Source organism: Pezoporus flaviventris, unplaced genomic scaffold, assembly GCF_033815535.1.
Source record: "Pezoporus flaviventris isolate CSIRO_AGI_PZ_B2104156 unplaced genomic scaffold, CSIRO_AGI_Pfla_v1 ptg000317l, whole genome shotgun sequence".
NCBI classification, from domain to species: Eukaryota; Metazoa; Chordata; class Aves; order Psittaciformes; family Psittacidae; genus Pezoporus; species Pezoporus flaviventris.
In genome coordinates, this window is record NW_026892864.1 from 246,764 (window position 1) to 265,086 (window position 18,323).

An 18,323-nucleotide genomic window follows, 5' to 3' on the forward strand; every position below is an offset into this window, starting at 1 on the left:
CAGCACAAGCTTTATGCTCTGCCATTTCCAGGGAGGAAGAAAGGGATGGAGGCTTCATCTGAACATCCAGTGTCCTGGGTTCCACAGTAGCAGTCATTTTTCTCCTTCATAGTAGCTGGTGCAGTTCTATGTTTTGGACTTTCAGCCTGGGAATAGCGCTGATAACACCAATGTTTTTAGTTACTGCACAGATGGTTTAGTCTGACCAAGGACTTTGTGAGTCTCATGGTCTGCCAGGGAAATGGGGAAGCCGGGAGGAAGCAGAGACATGACACCTGACCCAAACAACCTAAAGAGGTATTCCATACCACAGCACGTCATGCCCAGGATGTAACTGAGAGTTACCCAGAAGGGCGAGTGCACTGCGGGGTTGGACAAGGTATTGGTTGGTGCTCAGTCGGGTGGGGTGGGGCGAGTTATCGATCAGCTGGTGGTGGTGTTGTATTCTCTTCCCTTGTTATTTCCTTTATCAGTATTATTATTGGTGGTAGCAGTAGTGATTTGTGTTATCCCTTAGTTACTAAACTGTTCTTATCTCAGCCCCTGGGAGTTGCATTCTTTTGATTCTCCCTGCAGGAGCAGGGGGAAGGAAAGGGTGTGTGTGGGGGTGTGTGTGGGGGTGTGTGTGGGGGTGTGTGGTGAGAGAGAGACTGCTTGATTTACGGCTGGGTTTAAACCACAACATCCAGCAGCAGCTTTCTGCTCTCGCTCATGCTCAGGAGAACCTGAAGCTTTATGTTCGCACTTTGAGAGACTTGCGTCTACTGCTTAAAGCAGGAAAGCTGGGGTACTCTCAACATGCTGGATACACTGCTGAAAGCTCCCTGGTTGCTGCTTATTCCCACCAACAGGTTTCTGCTCTGGCTCTTTGGATCTATACGCATTACCTGGACATTTGCGGTCTGTGAGCACTGCTCCTGGGCCTGCGAAGAACATCAAAGATGCAGTGGAGGAAGATGGACTTAACGTTACAAAGGTAGTGCACATTGCCATGTTGATTACAGTGGAGGACAGCTCAATCTGTGCAGGTGATATCCAGCATAAATTTTCTGCAGTGTCACCTCCACTGTGTCAGCAGGGCATGGAGCCTTCAGCTGAATGCCCCCAGCAGCTTTCTTCTCTGTCTTGTCTTCTGGAGAAGCAGATGTTGCCTGTTTGTAGAATGAGAGTCTTGCTTCTAACATTTTTGGCAAGAAAGCTGGGCTTCTTTGACATGCTGGTGACCCTGCTCTTGATCTCCCTGGTTGCTGCTTATTCCCAGCAGCAACTTTCTGCTCTGTCTCTTTGGATCTATGCACATTAGCTGGAGTTTTCCACTGTGAGCACTACGCCTGATCTGGCAAGGGAACATCAAAGAGTCACGGTAGGAAGATGGACTTAACATTACAATGAAAGTGCACATTGTCATGCTGCTGACATTGGAGAGCAGCTTACTCTCTGCAGGTGATTCCCAGAACCAGGTTTTGGAAGTGGCACCCCCATGGTAGGAGCAGGTCATGGAGCCTTTACCTGAATGACCAGCAGCAGCTTTCTGCTCTGGCTCCTGCTCTGAAGAAGCAGAAGCTGTAGATTCGTACTTTGAGAGACTTGCTTCTACCATTTTAGGTGAGAAAGCTGGGGTGCTTTGACATCCTAATGACACTGCTGCAGAGGTGCCTGGTTGTTGCTTAGGCCCACCAACAGGTTTCTGCTCTGCCTCCTCGGCTCTATACACATTAGCTGGACATTTGCAGTTTGTGAGTTCTGCACCTGGATATGGCGAGGGAACATCAAAGAGGCACTGTAGGAAGATGAATTTAACATTACAAAGGTAGTGCAAATTGCCATTTTGCTGACACTAGAGCACACCTTACTCTGTGCAGATGATTTCCAACACCAGCTTTCTGCCCTGCCACCTCCACTGTGGGAGCAGGGCATGGAACCTTCAGCTGGATGCCCCCAGCAGCTTTCTGTACTGGCTCGTGCTCTGGAGAAGCAGAAGCTGCAAGTTGGCACTTTGAGGGACTTGCTTCTACCTTTTTATCCAGGAAAGATAGAGTGCATTGACATGCTGGTGACACTGCTGCAGATGTGCCTTGTTGCTGCTTAGTCCCACCAGCAGCCTTCTGCTCTGGCTCTTTGGCTCAATACACATTAGATGTACGTTTGCTGTCTGTGACCACTGCACCTGCATCTGGCAGGAGGGCATCAGAGAGGCACAGTAGAAAGATGGACTTAACATTAAAAAGGATGTGCACATTGCCATGTTGCAGACACTGGAGCACAGCACTGTGCAAGTGATTCCCACCACCAGGTTTCTGCTCAAGAATACAACCTCTGCTGTGCCAGTAAAGCAGCAGAGTGAGTAGAGCAAGAATGCCTGGCTTCTTCGATGACAGCTGAAGAGCCAGGACAGAAAAATGGTGCTGGGCCTCTTCAGCAGACAGTGAGCTTTGCACAGGTGCACCCACATTGCTGTTGCTCCTCTCCTTCCCACCTTGAAGTCCAATTGTGTGCATCTTCTCTGATGCCCTCTCCTGACCGTCCTGCAGCAGAGTGAGGAGAGAAAGAATGTTTAGCCTCTGTTTCTACAGCTGAAGAGACAAGACTGAAAGCTGGAGCTGGGCCTCTTCTGCAGACAGTGAGCTTTGCAACAGAGCCAACGGCATTGCTGTCACTCCTTGCATTTCCACCTAAAAGTCCATTTGAATCCAACGTCTGTGGAGCTTTCTCTCGGCTGTCCTGCAGCAGTCTGAGTAGACCATGAATGTTTGGCCTCTGCTCCTACAGCCTAAGAGCCATGACAGAAAGCATGTGGTACTCCTCCTCTTCAAACAGTGAGCTTTGAAACGGTGCCACCTGCATTGCTGTGGAGTCTCGATTTCCCACCTAAAAGTCCATTTGAATTAAACATCTACATCATCTTCTCCTGGCCGTCCTGTAGCACAGTGAGTAGACCAAAAATGTTTGGCCTCTGCTCCCGCAGCTGAGGAACCAGGACAGAAAGCTGGTGCTAGGCCTCTTCTGCAGACAGTCAGCTTTGCAACGGTGTTACCCAAATTCCTGTCACTCCTTGCTTTTGCACCTAAAAGTCCATTTGAATCCCTCCTCAGTGGCGCATGCTCTCAGATGTCCTGCACCTGAGTGAGTAGAGCATGAATGTTTGACTCTGTTCCCACAGCCGAAGAGCCAGTAGAGAAAGTAGGTGCTGGGCCTCTTCCGCAGACAGTGAGCTTTCCAACAGTGACACCCGCATTGCTGTAGTTCCCCTCTTTCACACATAAAGTCCATTTGAATCCAAAGCCTGCGTCTCTCAGCCATCCAGCAGCAGAGAGAGTAGAGCATGAATGCTTGGCCTGTGCTCCCACAGACGAAGAGCCAGGACAGAATGCTGGAAGTGGGCCTCTTCTGAAGGCAATGAGCTTTGCAAACTGCCACCCGAATTGCTGTAGTTCTCTGCTTTCCCACCTAAATGTCCATTTGAATCCAATCTCTGTGGCACCTGCTCTCTTCCATCCAGCAGCAGGTTGAGTAGAGCACGAATGTTCGGCTTCTGCTTCCACAGCCGAAGGGCCAAGACAGAAAGCGGGTGTTGGGCCTCTTCTCCACACAGTGAGATTTCCAACGGTGCCAACAGCACTGCTGTTGCTCCTTGCTTTCCGACCTAACAGTACAAAAGTGTGTAATTACTTTGATTGCTTCTCCTGGCCGTCCTGCAGTAGAATGAGCAGAGCACCAACGTTTGTCCTCTGGTCCCACAGCCAAATAGCCAGGACAGAAAGCTGGTGCTGCACCTCTTCTGCAGACAGTGAGCTTTGTAACTGTGCCACCCGCATTGCTGTCCGTCTTCACTTTCCCACCTAAAACTATATTTAATTCCAATCTCTGTGGCGCCCAATCTCTGCTGTCCCGCAGCAGAATGAATATAGCAAGAATGTTTGGCCTCTACTGCCACAGACGAACAGCCAGGAAAGAAAACTGGTTCTGGGGCTCTTCTGCAGACAGTGAGCTTAGCAACGGTGCCAACAGCATTGCTGTTGCTCCTTGCTTTCCCACCTAAACTCCTTTTGTGTGCATCTTCTCTGTTTACCTCTCCTGGCCGTCCTCCAGCAGAGTGAGTAGAGCACAAATGTTTGGCTTCTGCTCCCATAGCCGAAGAGCCAGGACAGAAAGCTGGAACTGGGCCTCTTCTGCCAACAGTGAGCTTTGCAACAGTGCCACCAGAATAGCTGTAGTTCCCCACTTTCCCACCTAAAATTCCATTTGAATCCAACCTCTGCGGCAACAGATTTCACTCATCCTGCAGCAGAGTGTGTAGAGTACTAATGCTTGTCTTCTCCTCCTACAGGCGAAGATCCAGTACAGAAAGTTGGTTTTGGGCCTCTTATGCAGACAGTGAGATTTGCAAAGCTGCAATGTGCATTGCTGACGCTCCTCGCTTTCCCAATTAAAAGTCCAATTGAATAAAACATCTACGGGGCCTTCTCCTGGCCGTACTGAACCACAGTGAGTAGAGCACATATGTTTGTCATATGTCATATGTCATATGCTCACACAGCCGAAGAACTAGGACAGAAAGCTGCTGCTGGGCATTTTCTGCAGACGGCGAGCGTTGCAACAGCGCCACCCGCGCTGCTGTCGTTCTTCCCTTTCCCATGTTGTCGTGGTTTAAAACCTAGCCAGACAGCTTGTTCACTCACTCCCAGTGAGTGGCGCCGGGCTGAAAGCAATCGAGCCCCCCCCCCCCCCCTCCCGGCTCTCCCCTTCCCCGCTCCTGGAGGGAGGGGGAGGAGGATCGAAAGAGTGCAACTCCCACGGGTTGAGACAAGAACAGTCCAGCAACCAATGTACAACACAAATCACCACTGCTACTACCAACGACAACAAAGAGAAGAGAAAATAACAAGGGAAGAGAATACAATACCACCCGCCGAGAAACGAGGCTGACCCAGAAGCCCCTGTCCTTCCGGGTAACCCCAGTTACCCCCCCCCCCCCCCCCAAGCATGACGTGGAAAATACCTCTTAGCTGTTTTTGCCTAAAATCAAATCCCCTTGAGGTACACATCGGACTTCCCCATCTTCCCGCATTACCCACCAAGTGTATGCAGGACCCTGAGCAAAAGCAATCCCATGAGTGAGTTTGCCTTTACCTGAAGCAGGAATAACCCAGACTGTCTTCCCCAGCAAATTCTTCATATGCACCACGGGAACTTTGTCCCCCTCTACAATATGTAAAAGTTCTGACTGAGCTGGGCCACCCCTGTTGGCAGATCCTCTGGTGTTAAACAACCAGGTGGCCTTTGGTAAGTGTGTATCCCAATGCTTGAAAGTTCCCCCACCCATTGCTCTCAGTGTAGTTTTTAACAGCCCATTGTACCATTCGATTTTCCCAGAGGCTGGTGCTTGATACGGGATGTGATATACCCACTCAATGCCATGCTCTTTGGCCCAAATATCCATAATGTTATTCTGGAAATGAGTCCCATTGTCTGACTCAATTCTCTCTGGGGTGCCGTGTCACCACAAAATCTGTTTCTCAAGGCCCAGGATAGTGTTCCGGGCAGTGGCGTGGGACACAGCGTATGTTTCCAGCCATCTGGTGGTTGCTTCCACCATGGTAAGCACATGGCACTTGCCTTGGCAGGATGTCGGCAGCATGATATAGTCAATCTGCCAGGCCTCCCCATATTTGTAATTCAGCCATCGTCCTCCATACCAAAGAGGCTTTAACCGCTTGGCTTGTTTAATTGCAGCACGTTTCACACTCATGAATAACCTGGGCAATAGTGTCCATTGTTAAGTCCACCCCTCGATCACTGGCCCATCTATATGTTGCATGTCTCCCCTGATGGCCTGAAGTGTCATGGGCCCACCGGGCCAAAAATAATTCACCTTTATGTTGCCAATCTAAGTCCATCTGAGCCACTTCAATCTTAGCCGCTTTATCCACTTGTTGGTTGTTCTGGTGTTCCTCAGTGGCCCGACTCTTGGGTACATGGGCATCCACATGACGTACCTTCACCACCAGGTTCTGCACCCTGGCAGCAATATCTTTCCACAGTGCAGCAGCCCAGATGGGTTTACCTCTGCGTTGCCAGTTACTCTGCTTCCACTGCTGCAACCACCCCCACAGGGCATTTGCCACCATCCATGAGTCAGTATAGAGATAAAGTACTGCTTTTCACTTTTCTCGTTCAGCAATGTCCAGGGCCAGCTGGATGGCTTTCACTTTGGCAAACTGACTCGATTCACCCCCTCCTTCAGCAGTTTCTGCAACTTGTCGTCCAGGACTCTATACAGCTGCCTTCCATCTCTGATACTTTCCCACAGTACAGCAGGACCCATCAGTAAACAAGGCATACTGCTTTTCACTTTCTGACAGTTTATTATATGGTGGGGACTCTTCAGCATGCATCACCTCCTCCTGTGGTGACATTCCAAAATCTTTGCCCTCTGGCCAGTCCATGATGACTTCTAGAATGCCTGGATGACTGAGATTTCCTATTCGAGTTCGTTGTATAATTAGTGCAGCCCTTTTACTCTATGTAGCATCGGTTGCATGATGTGTAGAGGAGACCCTGCCTTTGAACATCCACCTCAGCACGGGCAACCGGGGTGCCAAGAGGAGCTGTGCTTCAGTGCCAATCACTTCCGAAGCAGCTCGAACCCCTTCATAGGCTGCCAGTATCTCTTTCTCAGTTGGGGTATAGCTGGCCTCAGATCCTTTGTATCCCCGACTCCAAAAGCCAAGGGTTGACCTCGAGTTTCCCCTGGAGCTTTCTGCCAGAGGCTCCAGGTAGGACCATTCTCCATGGCTGCAGTGTACAGTATGTTTTTTACATCTGGCCTGGTCCAGACTGGTCCAAGGGTTACTGCGTGAACTATCTCGCGCTTAATTTGCTGAAAGGCTTGTTGTTGATCAGGGCCCCTTTTAAAATCATTCTTCTTCTGGGTCACATGATAGAGAGGTGTCCTGGGTTCAGCAGTAGCAGTCATGTTTCTCCTTCGTGGTAGCTGGTGCAGTGCTGTGTTTTGACTTCCAGCCTGGGAACAGTGTTGGTGATACCGATGACTTCAGTTGCTGCTAAGTGATGTTTACCCTGACCAAGGACTTTGGAAGGCTCATGCTCTGCCAGGGAGGAGGGGAAGCCGTGAGGAAGCAGAGACAGGGCGCCTGACTCAGGCTAGCCAAAGAGGTATTCCATACCACCGCACGTCATGCCCAGGGTGGGGGGTAACTGGGAGTTACCCAGAAGGACATGGGCTTCTGGGTGGGACTCATTTCTTGGCCGGTGGTTTTGTATTCTCTTCCCTCGTTATTTTCCCTTGTTGTTGTCGTTGGCGGTAGCGGTGGTGATGTGTGTTGTACGTTGGTTGCTGGACTGTTCTTGTCTCAACCCGTGGGAGTTGCATTCTTTCGATCCTCCTCCCCGTTCCTCCGGGAGCGGGGAAGGGGAGAGCCCCGGGGGAGTGGGGCATCGATTGCTTTCAGCCCGGCACCACTCACTGGAAGTGAGTGAACAAGCTCCCTGGCTAGGGTTTAAACCACAACAGTTCTTTTTTTTTTACGGGGTGGTGAATACATTGTTTCTTCATCTTGCTTCACCCTTCTTGCCTCTTTTTTGCTTTTTCTCTTGCGTGCAGGGGCAACCGATATTGGTACGAATTGGTCCTCTGGTTTGGCTGCAGTGATTATCACTGTGGTTTGAGTAGCGACTGTACTTGTTGCTGGGGGTGGTGTAGCTGCTGTGCTTGGAGCTGGGGTAGCTGCACTGTGTGTTCCAGTTGAAGTCTGAGTAGCTTCTTTACTTGCCACTGGGGTAGCTGCGCTGTTCATTGCAGCCAAAGTTGGAGTAGTGACTGTATTTGTCGCTGGGGGTGGTGAAGCTGCTGTGCTTGGAGCTGGAGGAGCTGCACGGACTGCTGCTTTGCCCTCATATCCACCGACATTTTTTTTTCTTTTGAAGGTGCTGGATAGTGTTGAACAAGGCCCTGTAAGCATAGGCCAAGCCCCAGCACGTTGCCGTGATTTGTCCATCTCTGGTATGGCCAGAATGACCACACACCTCATTTAAGTGTTTTACTAGTTCTTCTGGATTTTGCAGTTGTTTGGTAGTGAAATTCCAAAGTACTGGAGGGGCCCACTGACCTAGATACTTGCCCATACTATCCCACACACCCTGCCACTCATGACTGTCCAGCCTCAGGGAAAATCTCTTGGTCCTCCTATATCGTCGTTTGACCCCAGACAAGACCCAAACCTGACTCTGCTTAACTCTTGAAATCAGTTGTGAGCAAAACACACTCTGTATGTGTGTTAGCATGGTGATTCCCATCACCATCAGCAAACAAGTCTCAACAGCATTAAAAGGCCATTCAAAAACTTCAAAACTCTCAAATGTAAATGGTCTGGGGGAGGACTGGGAGGGTAAAAGAATGTTGCCTTCACAGGTTGAGCACCTGAGAAGGAGAAAAAAGATGTGTAATTGCTAAGCACTTCTATTATATACCTCCCAAAGTATAAAGGTAGTGACCACACTGGGAACATAAGCCAGATCAGTTTCATGATCAATGATTCTACCGTATTACAAGTCATTACCATAAAGTACAATGTATCAAAATCAGCATTGTGATGAGTGACTATTAATCCGGACAGATCTGTCATTATCTCATTATCTCAACCCCTCATGCCCCACGTTGGGTGCCAAGAGAACTGTCATCCCCCCCCCCCCCCCCCCCCCCGGGGCTCTCCCCTTCCCCGCTCCCGGAGGGATGGGGAGGAGGATCAAAAGAGTGCAACTCCCACGGGTTGAGACAAGAACAATCCAGCAACCAATGTGCAACACAAATCACCAGCGCTACTACCTACGACAACAAAGAGAAGAGAAAATAACGAGGGAAGAGAATACAAAAGCACCGGCCAAGAAATGAGTTCCACCCAGAAGCCTGTGTCCTTCTGGGTAACTCCCAGTTACCCCCCAGCCCAGGCATGACGTGCGGTGGTATGGAATACCTCTTTGGCTAGCCTGGGTCAGGCGTCCTGTCTCTCCTTCCTCCCGGCTTCCCCTACTCTTTGGCAGAGCATGAGCCTTAGAAAGTCCTTGGTCATGGTAAACATCACTTAGCAACAACTGAAGTCATCGGTATCACCAACACTGTTCCCAGGCTGGAAGTCAAAACACAGCACTGCACCAGCTAACAAGAAGGAGAAAAATTGAGTGCTACTGCTAAAACCAGTCCAGTTGTCTGCAGCTTCTCTGGTGCCTTCTTCTGGCCGTCCTGCACCACAGTGCTTAGAGCATGAAATTTTGGCCTCTGCTCCCACAGCTGAAGAGCAAGGACATCAAGGTGGTGCTGGGCCTCTTCTGCAGAGGGTGAGGTTCACAACGGTGCCACCTGCATTGCTGTCCCTCCTCGCTTTCCCACCTAAAAGCCAAACTGTGTGCAACTCCTCTGGTGCCCTCTCCTGGTTGCCCTGCAGCAGAGTGAGCAGAGCACGAATGCTGGGCCTCTGCTCCCACAGCCAAACAGCCAAGACAATAAGGTGGTGCTGGACCTCTTCTGCAGACAGTGAGCTTTGCAAGGGTGCCGATCGCATTGCTGAACCTCCTCGCTTACCAACCTAAAAGTCCATTTGAATCGAACCTCTGCGGTGCCCACTCTCGACTGTCCTTCAGCTGACAGATTATGAATATTTGTCCTCTGCTTCCACAGCTGAAGAGCCATGACAGAAATCTGGTCCTGGTCCCCTTCTGTAGATATTGAGCTTTGTACCTGTTCTACCGGCAGTGCTGTTGCTCCTCGATTTCCTACCAGAAGTAGATTTGAGTGCAAAATCTCCGGCGCTCCCTCTCGGCTGTCTTGCAGCAGAGTGATCAGAGCACGAATGTTTGGCTTCTGCTCCCACAGCTGAAGAGCCAGGACAGAAAGATGGAGCTGGGTCTCTTCTGCAGACAGTGAGCTTTGCAATGGTGCCACCGTCATTGCAGTCACTCCTTGATTTCCCACCTAAAACTCCATTTGAAACCCACCTCTATGGCTTCTGCTCTCAGCTGTCCCTCAGCCAAGTGCCTATAGAAAGAATGTTGGGCCTTTACTCTTAAAGCTGAAGAGCCAGGAAGGAAAGGTGGTGCTGGGCATCCTCTGCAGAAAGTGAGTTTTGCAACAGAGCCACCTGCCTTGCTGTTAGTCTTCGCTTTCCCACCTAAAACCCCATTTCAATTCAACCTCTGCAGCACCCGCTCTCGGCTGTGCTGCAACACTGTGAGTGCAGCACAAATGTTTAGCTTCTGCGTCACGTGGTCATCACCCAGCACCGCCTCCTGCCCCACCCCCGCGGGCTCTTCCCTCTCCAGGTCACCCCGGGTCACGTGGGGCGGGGCCTCGGAACCCCCTCGCTACAGGGGTGCCCCATAACTTTGAGGGGGGCACAGAGGGGGTGCCCCATAACTTGGGCGGCTCCATAGGGGGGACCCAGACCCCGCCCCATAACTTGGGGGGCTCCATAGGGGACTTCCAGAGCCTGCCCCATACCTTGGGGGGCACAAAGGGGGTGCCCCATAACTTGGGCGGCTCCATAGGGGGGACCCAGACCCCGCCCCATAACTTGGGGGGCTCCATAGGGGACTTCCAGAGCCTGCCCCATACCTTGGGGGGCACAAAGGGGGTGCCCCATAACTTGGGGGAGGGCACAAACGGGGACCCCCAGACCCCGCCCCATAACTTGGGGGGCACAAAGGGGGCGCCCCATAACTTGGGGGTCCCAGTGCCCGCCCCCCAACACCCCATAGCGCGGGTCCTGGCCGCCCGCTTGGGGGCGCTGTTGCACCGGGCCCCGGTGCTGCTACGGGAGTGGCGCCGCTCGGTGCTGGGGGCGCTGCTCCGTGGGGGGGGCACCGGGGCTTCCCCCCTCGGCTCTCGCCGCTGCTCCGGGGGCACCGGGGCTCGAACCCGGGAGCTCGGGGCTCGAACCCGGGGTCCCTGGAGCCTCAATGGGAGCCGCAACCGGATGTGCGGCGGGACCGGGACATCCCCAGCCCCATCTTTGGATCCAGTGCGGAGCAGTGGGAAGTGAGTTGGGAATGGGGGTAACGGGTGGCAATGGGGGTAATGGGTAATGGGGGTAACGGGTGGCATTGGGGGGGTAATGGGGTAACAGGGGCGATGGGGGTAATTAGGGGTGATGGGCAATGGGGGTAATGGGGGGCAATGGGGGTAAAGGGGGGTAATGGGGAGCAATAAGGTCAATGGAGACAATGGGGGTCAATGGTGACTCTCCCCCCCACCCCAGAGCCCCCCCTCCTTGTGCCCGGTTCCGCTCTTCCAGCCCCATGGAATTTCGTGTCTGTGTCAGCGCTCTCCCCCGCAACCGGATCTGGACCTGGATCCGTGTCCATGTGTGGAGCATCCGGATCCAGATCCCATAGGATCTGCTCCCAAGCACCAGGAGCTGCGATACCAATGGGATCCAGTGCTCCCAGATGATCCAGGGCTCTGGGATGAGGGGGAGCTGCAGCATGAGCCGGTGCTTCAGGATGATTCCACGCTCCCAGAGAGCCTGGTGTGGCTCCGGCATGATCCGGGGATCTGGGATGATCCAGGGATCCGGAATGATCAAGGGATCCAGAATGATCCAGGGATCCGGGATGATTCAAGTATCCGGAATGATCCAAGGCTCCAGAATGATCCAGGGATCCGGAATGATCCAGAGCTCTGCAATGATCCATGGCTCCAGAATGATCTGGGAATCCAGGATGATCCAGTTTGGCTCCATGATCCAATGCTCCGGAATGATCCAATATCCCGGCATGATCTGGTTCGGCGCCATCAGGATCCGTACATGTTCCAACAAGATCCAGTGTTCTGGCATGATCCACAGCTCCGGAATGACCCAGTTCAGTCCCCTCCCAGTCCCACTCGGCTCCATTCAGATCCAATTCAGTCCCATTCCGATCCTGTTTGGCTCCATTTGGACCCAATTCGGCTCCATCCCAATCCCATTCAGCTCCATTCAGACCCAGTTCGGCTCCATCCTGATCTGGTTCATTCCCATCCTAATCCCATTCGGCTCCATTCAGACCCAGTTCGGCTCCAACCCAATTCAGTTCCACTCCATTTGGACCCAGTTCAGTCCCATCCCAATCCTATTCAGCTGCATCCCGATCCCATTCGGTCCCATCCCCATTCAGTTCAGCCCCTTTTGGACCCAGTTCAGCCACATCCCAATCCCATTCATCTCAATTCAGATCCAATTCAGTCCCGTCCCGATCCCATTCATCCCTATCCTGACCCCATTCAGCTCCATTTGGACCCAGTGCAGTCCCATTCCAATCCCATTCATCTCCATTCCAATATGATTCATCCCTATCCCAACCCAATTCAGCTCCATCCCGATCCCATTTGGCCCCATCCGGGTTCGGTCCGGCTCCAACCAGACCCAATCCAGCTCCATCGGGGCTCAACACGGCTCCATCTGGACCCATCCCGGCCCCATCCGGATTCGATCTGGCTCCATTTAGACCCAATCCAGCTCCATCTGGATCCAATCCGGCTCCATCTGGATCCAATCCGGTTCCATCCGGACCCATCCCGGCTCCATCCAGCCCCAATCCAGATCCATCCAGACCCACCCCAACTCCGCTGCTGCTGCCCCGACCCGGCACCCTGGGGCTGCTGCGGCTCTGGGCCTGAGAGCCCACTCCGCCACCATTAAAGGCTCCTTTGCTGTCAACATCATTTTGGGCTGAAAACAGCACTTTTAGGGTCATATACTGGGTTATAATGGGGTATAATTGGGTTATAATGGGCTATAATGGTTGTATAAGAGGGTATAATGGGTTGTAATAAGGTTATAATTGGGTATAATGTGTTATAATGGGGTTACAATGGGGTATAATGGGTAATAATGGGGTATAATGGGGCTATAATGGGGTATAATGTGGTTATAATAGGGTACAACGGGGTATAATGGCGGTATAATAGGGTATAATAGATTAAAATGCGTTGTAATAGTTATAATTGGGTATAATGTGTTATAATGGCGTATAAAGGGGTTACAATGCGGTTATAATGTGGTTATGGTAGAGTATAATGGGGTATATTGGGGGATAATGGGGTATAATGGGGTATAATGGAGTTATGATGTGGTTATAATGGATTATAATGTGGTTATAATGGGGTATAATGGGGTATACTGGGGTTATCTCTTTCACAGACACCTCCTTGTCGTGGGGAAAGAGCCTGCATGCCCCAGTGAGGTTGGGAGCTACACTGGTGGTGGCTCATGGCTCCGGTATGGTCTCCCATTCCAGACCGGTCTCAGCTGAAGGTGCAGACAAAGTGTGTCCATGGCAGGATGGGCTCACCAGCCTTGGGCAACCATCCTAGGAGAAGGACAGCTCTAACTTCAAACCGGGCAGACGGAGCTCGTTGGGCCCTGTAAGGCCATCCATCTCAGAAAAGGACACTCTAACCAAACTGCGACCGGAGGACTTTGCTGTCACCGTCCAAGCTCGCTTGGCCATGGCAGAAAAACATCAGGTGTAAAGGACGGGGCCAGTTCTGCGCATGCTGTGCCTCACCTAAAAAACCCACTGCTCCTTGACCGTTTTAGTCGTCAGCGAGCTTGTAGTAAGCGTGGGTAAAGCCCCTCTCAAATCAAGTCAAGCTATCATCATCATAATAGTTGCTAACAAAGCCTAAGGTCCTTGAAGTTAACCATTTACAACCCCATACATCAATCAACCCCAGTCACAAATCAAACCCATCCTTCAATCAACTCCACCTTTAATCAACCCCATCCCTTAACCAACCCCATCCCTTAATCAACCCCATCCTTCAATTAACCCCAATCTTCAATCAACCCCAGTGGCCAATCAACCCCATCCTTCAGTCAACCCCATCCTTCAATCAGCCCCATCCTTCAGTCAACCCCACCCTTCAATCAACCCCACCCTTCAATCAACCCCACCCTTCAATCAACCCCAGTCGCAAATCAACACCATTGTTCAATCAAAACGTCTTCAATCAACCCCATCCTTCAATCAACCACCATCACCAATCAACCCCATTCTTCGATCAACCATATCCTTCAATCAATCCCATCATTCAATCAATCATAGAATCATGGAATAATTAGGGTTGGAAAGAACCTTAAGATCATCCAGTTCCAACCCCCTGCCATGGGCAGGGACACCTCACACTAAACCATGGCACCCAAGGCCTTGTCCAACCTGGTCTTGAACACTGCCAGGGATGGAGCATTCACAACCTCCCTGGGCAACCCATTCCAGTGCCTCACCACCCTCACAGGAAAGAATTTCCTCCTTAGATCCAATCTAAACTTCCCCTGTTTCAGTTTTAACCCGTTACCCCTGGTCCTGTCACTACAGTCCCTAATGAAGAGTCCCTCCCCAGCATCCCTATAGGCCCCCTTCAGATACTGGAGGTATGAGCTGCTATGAGGTCTCCACGCAGCCTTCTATTCTCCAGGCTGAACAGCCCCAACTTCATCAGCCTGTCTTCATACAGGAGGTGCTCCAGTCCCCTGATCATGCTCATGGCCTCCTGTGGACTTGTTCCAACAGTTCCATGTCCTTTTTATGTTGAGGACACCAGAACTGCACACAATGGTCCAGGTGAGGTCTCACAAAAGCAGAGTAGAGGGGCAGGATCACCTCCTTCGACCTGCTGGTCACGCTCCTTTCGGTGCAGCCCAGGATACGGTTGGCTTTGTGGGCTGCAAGTGCACACTGCAGGCTCATGTTCATTTTCTCATCAAATAATAATAATGGGGTTCTATGGGGCTATAATGGGGCTCTATGAGGCAATAATGGGGCTCTATGGGGGAATAATGGGGCTATAATGACACAATAATGGGGCTCGATGAGGCTATCATGGGGTCTATGAGGCAATAACGGAGCTCTATGAGACTATAATGGGGTTTATGTGGCAATAATGGGGCTCTATGGGGCTATAATGGGGATCTATGAGGCAACAATGGGGCTCTAAGGCAATAATGAGGTTCTATGGGGCTATAATAGGGCTGTAAGATGCAATAATGGGGCACTATGACGCAATAATGGGGCTCTATGAGGATGTAATGGGGTATATGAGGCAACAGTGGGGTTCTATGAAGCTATAATGGGGCTCTATGAGGCAATAATGGGGATCTATGAGGCAATAATGAGGTTCTATGAGGCTATAATGGGCTGTATGATGCAATAATGTGCCTCTATGAGGCAATAATGGATCTCTATGAGGCAGTAATGGGGCTCTATGAAGTAATAATGGGGCTCATGACACAATAATGGGGCTCTAAGAGGCAATAATGGGGCTATATGAGGCAATAATGGGTCTCTATGAGGCAATAAGGGGGCTCTATGGGGTTATAATGGGGCACTCTGACGCAATAATATGGCTCTATGATGCAATAATGGGGCTCTATGAGGCAATAATGGGGCACTATGACGCAATAATGGGGCTCTATGAGTCAATAATTGGGCTCTATGAGGCAATAATGGGGCTCTATGATGCAGTAATGGGGCTCTATGAGGAAATAATGGGGCTCTATGAGGCAAAAATGGGGCTCTATGAGGCAATAATGAGGCTCTATGGGGTTATAATGGGGCAGTATAATGCAATAATGGAGCTCTGTGAGGCAATAATGGGGCTCTGTGAGGCAATAATGGGGCTCTATGACGCAATAATGGGGCTCTATGATGCAATAATGGGGCTCTATGAGGCAATAATGGGGCACTATGATGCGATAATGGGGCTCTATGACACAATAATGAGGCTCTATGGGGTTATAATGGGGCAGTATAATGCAATAATGGAGCTCTGTGACGCAATAATGGGGCTCTGTGAGGCAATAATGGGGCTCTATGACGCAATAATGGGGCTCTATGATGCAATAATGGGGCTCTATGAGGCAATAATGGGGCACTATGATGCGATAATGGGGCTCTATGATGCAATAATGGGGCTCTATGACGCAATAATGGGGTCTATGAGGCAATAATGGGGTCTATGAGGCTATAATGGGGCTCTATGGGGCAATAATGGGGCACTATGACACAATAATGGGGTCTATTAAGCAATAAAAGTGTTCGATCGGGTTATAATGGGGCTCTATGATGCAATAATGGTGTTCTATGGCGGTATAATGGGGCTCTATGGGGCTATAATGGGGCATTATGAGGCAATAATGGGGCTCTATGAGGCTATAATGGGGTTTTTGAGTCAATAATTGGGCTCTATGAGGCAATAATGGGGTTCTGTGGTGCTAGAATGGGTTGTATGATGCTACAATGGGGTTCTATGGGGATATAATGGGGCTCTATGGAGGTATAATTGGGCACTATGAGGCAATAATGGGGCTCTAATTATAGGCAGTAATTATAGAATCATAGAATAATTATGGTTGGAAAGGACCTTAAGATCATCCCGTTCCAACCCCCCTGCCATGGGCAGGGACACCTCACACTAAACCATGGCACCCAAGGCCTTGTCCAGCCTGGTCTTGAACACTGCCAGGGATGGAGCATTCACAGCCTCCTTGGGCAACCCATTCCAGTGCCTCACCACCCTCACAGGAAAGAATTTCCTCCTTAGATCCAATCTAAACTTCCTCTGTTTAAGTTTTAACCCGTTACCCCTTGTCCTGTCACTACAGTCCCTAATGAAGAGTCCCTCCCCAGCATCCCTATAGGCCCCCTTCAGATACTGGAAGGCTGCTATGAGGTCTCCACGCAGCCTTCTCTTCTCTGCTTCTGCAGAAAACCCAGAGAACTAGATGGTACTGGTATGGGTAATCAAAGCTAGGAAGTAAGATCCCGAAACATCAGCATTACAGTGCAGATGCCCTGCTAACCGTTTCCCAAATGAACTTACCCAAGTGCCCAGTGCCAGCAGAGAGCATGCCGAGTCCTGCGGCTCACGGTAGCCGGCCTGCTCGGTGCGCATGGCCGCGCACAGCACAGTCAGGATGCTCCTCTTCACACACAGCTCTGCAAACGCACCGCAGTCCTGACCTCCAGCGCTGCTTATTGTGTTTTGGAATGTTTCTGAACAGCTACTGCCAGAATTGTCAAAATGAATGAAATTAAAAACTGACCTACAGTGAAAACCACGCTCGGTTTTTTATTTATGACTCAAAATAAGAATATACCTTCCTACTTTTAAAGTCTGTCAAATAAGGAAAGTTTAAAATTATGTAGATAATTCACAATCAGTGATGAAGTTTAAAGTCAGCCACGTGTCTCCAGTTCGTGTCAATACGTCTGAGGAAATTCTCTCGTTCGTCTTTGGTATTTGAAGAGTTGGAAGCACGTTGTAACAAACAAACAAGGACCCATGCAGAGATATCAATGGGTGGTATTGCCACAAGGCATGAAAAATTCACCAACAATATGTCAAGGTTATGTTGATGTAGCACTGCGTCCATTTTGGGAAAGACACCCCCAATTATTAGTGTATCGTTATATGGATGATATACTGGTGGCTGAGAAAGTAACCTAGAAGCTGTTAAACAAGAATTGTGTTCAGTGTTGCAACAACATAAATTGCAAATTGCCCCTGAAAAGGTTCAGGATACCACACCATGGAAATATTTGGGTTGGAAAAATCTTAGATCATACCATTGAACCTCAGAAAGTTAGCCATCAAGGTCAATATCCATACACTTAATGATGTGCAAGTCGTGTTAGGGAATATCAATTGGATTCAAACATTATTGGGAATTGACAGCAAAACTTTAGAACCATTGTTTGAATTGTTGAAGGGTGACACAGACTTCAATGCACCCAGACAATTAACACCAGCACCAATTTTTGTCACATCAACCATCAAAAAACATTGTAACCAGACCTGAAACATTTGCTAAGTTGCCTCTTTGCAAAACAGGGCTGCCATAGACTTATTATTATTAGCACAAGGCCATGGCTGTAAAGATTTTGAGGGTATGTGCTGCATGAATTTGTCAGACTTTTCGGAATCTATTCATAAAACTATTCAGGAACTGAAAAAAGGAGTAACAAAGTTACAGGTAAATGATGGATTTTTTGGATTAGGAAATTGTCTTAACTCTCTAGGACTTGGGACATGGTTTGTTTCATTGATCAAAGGAGGTCTTATAATGCTATTCATTGTTATTTGTATCTTACTGATTGTTCCATGTTTATTGAGTTGCCTACAGCGAACGTCAGAAAACACAGTAAACCAAGTGATGTTTTTAGAAAAACAAAAAAGGGGAGATGTAGGAGAAGAGGCATTTTAACTTGGTCAGAGGATGCTGAGTGACCTTGATTCTTTGGGGAATTAACTTTGAGCCAGACTCTGCAAT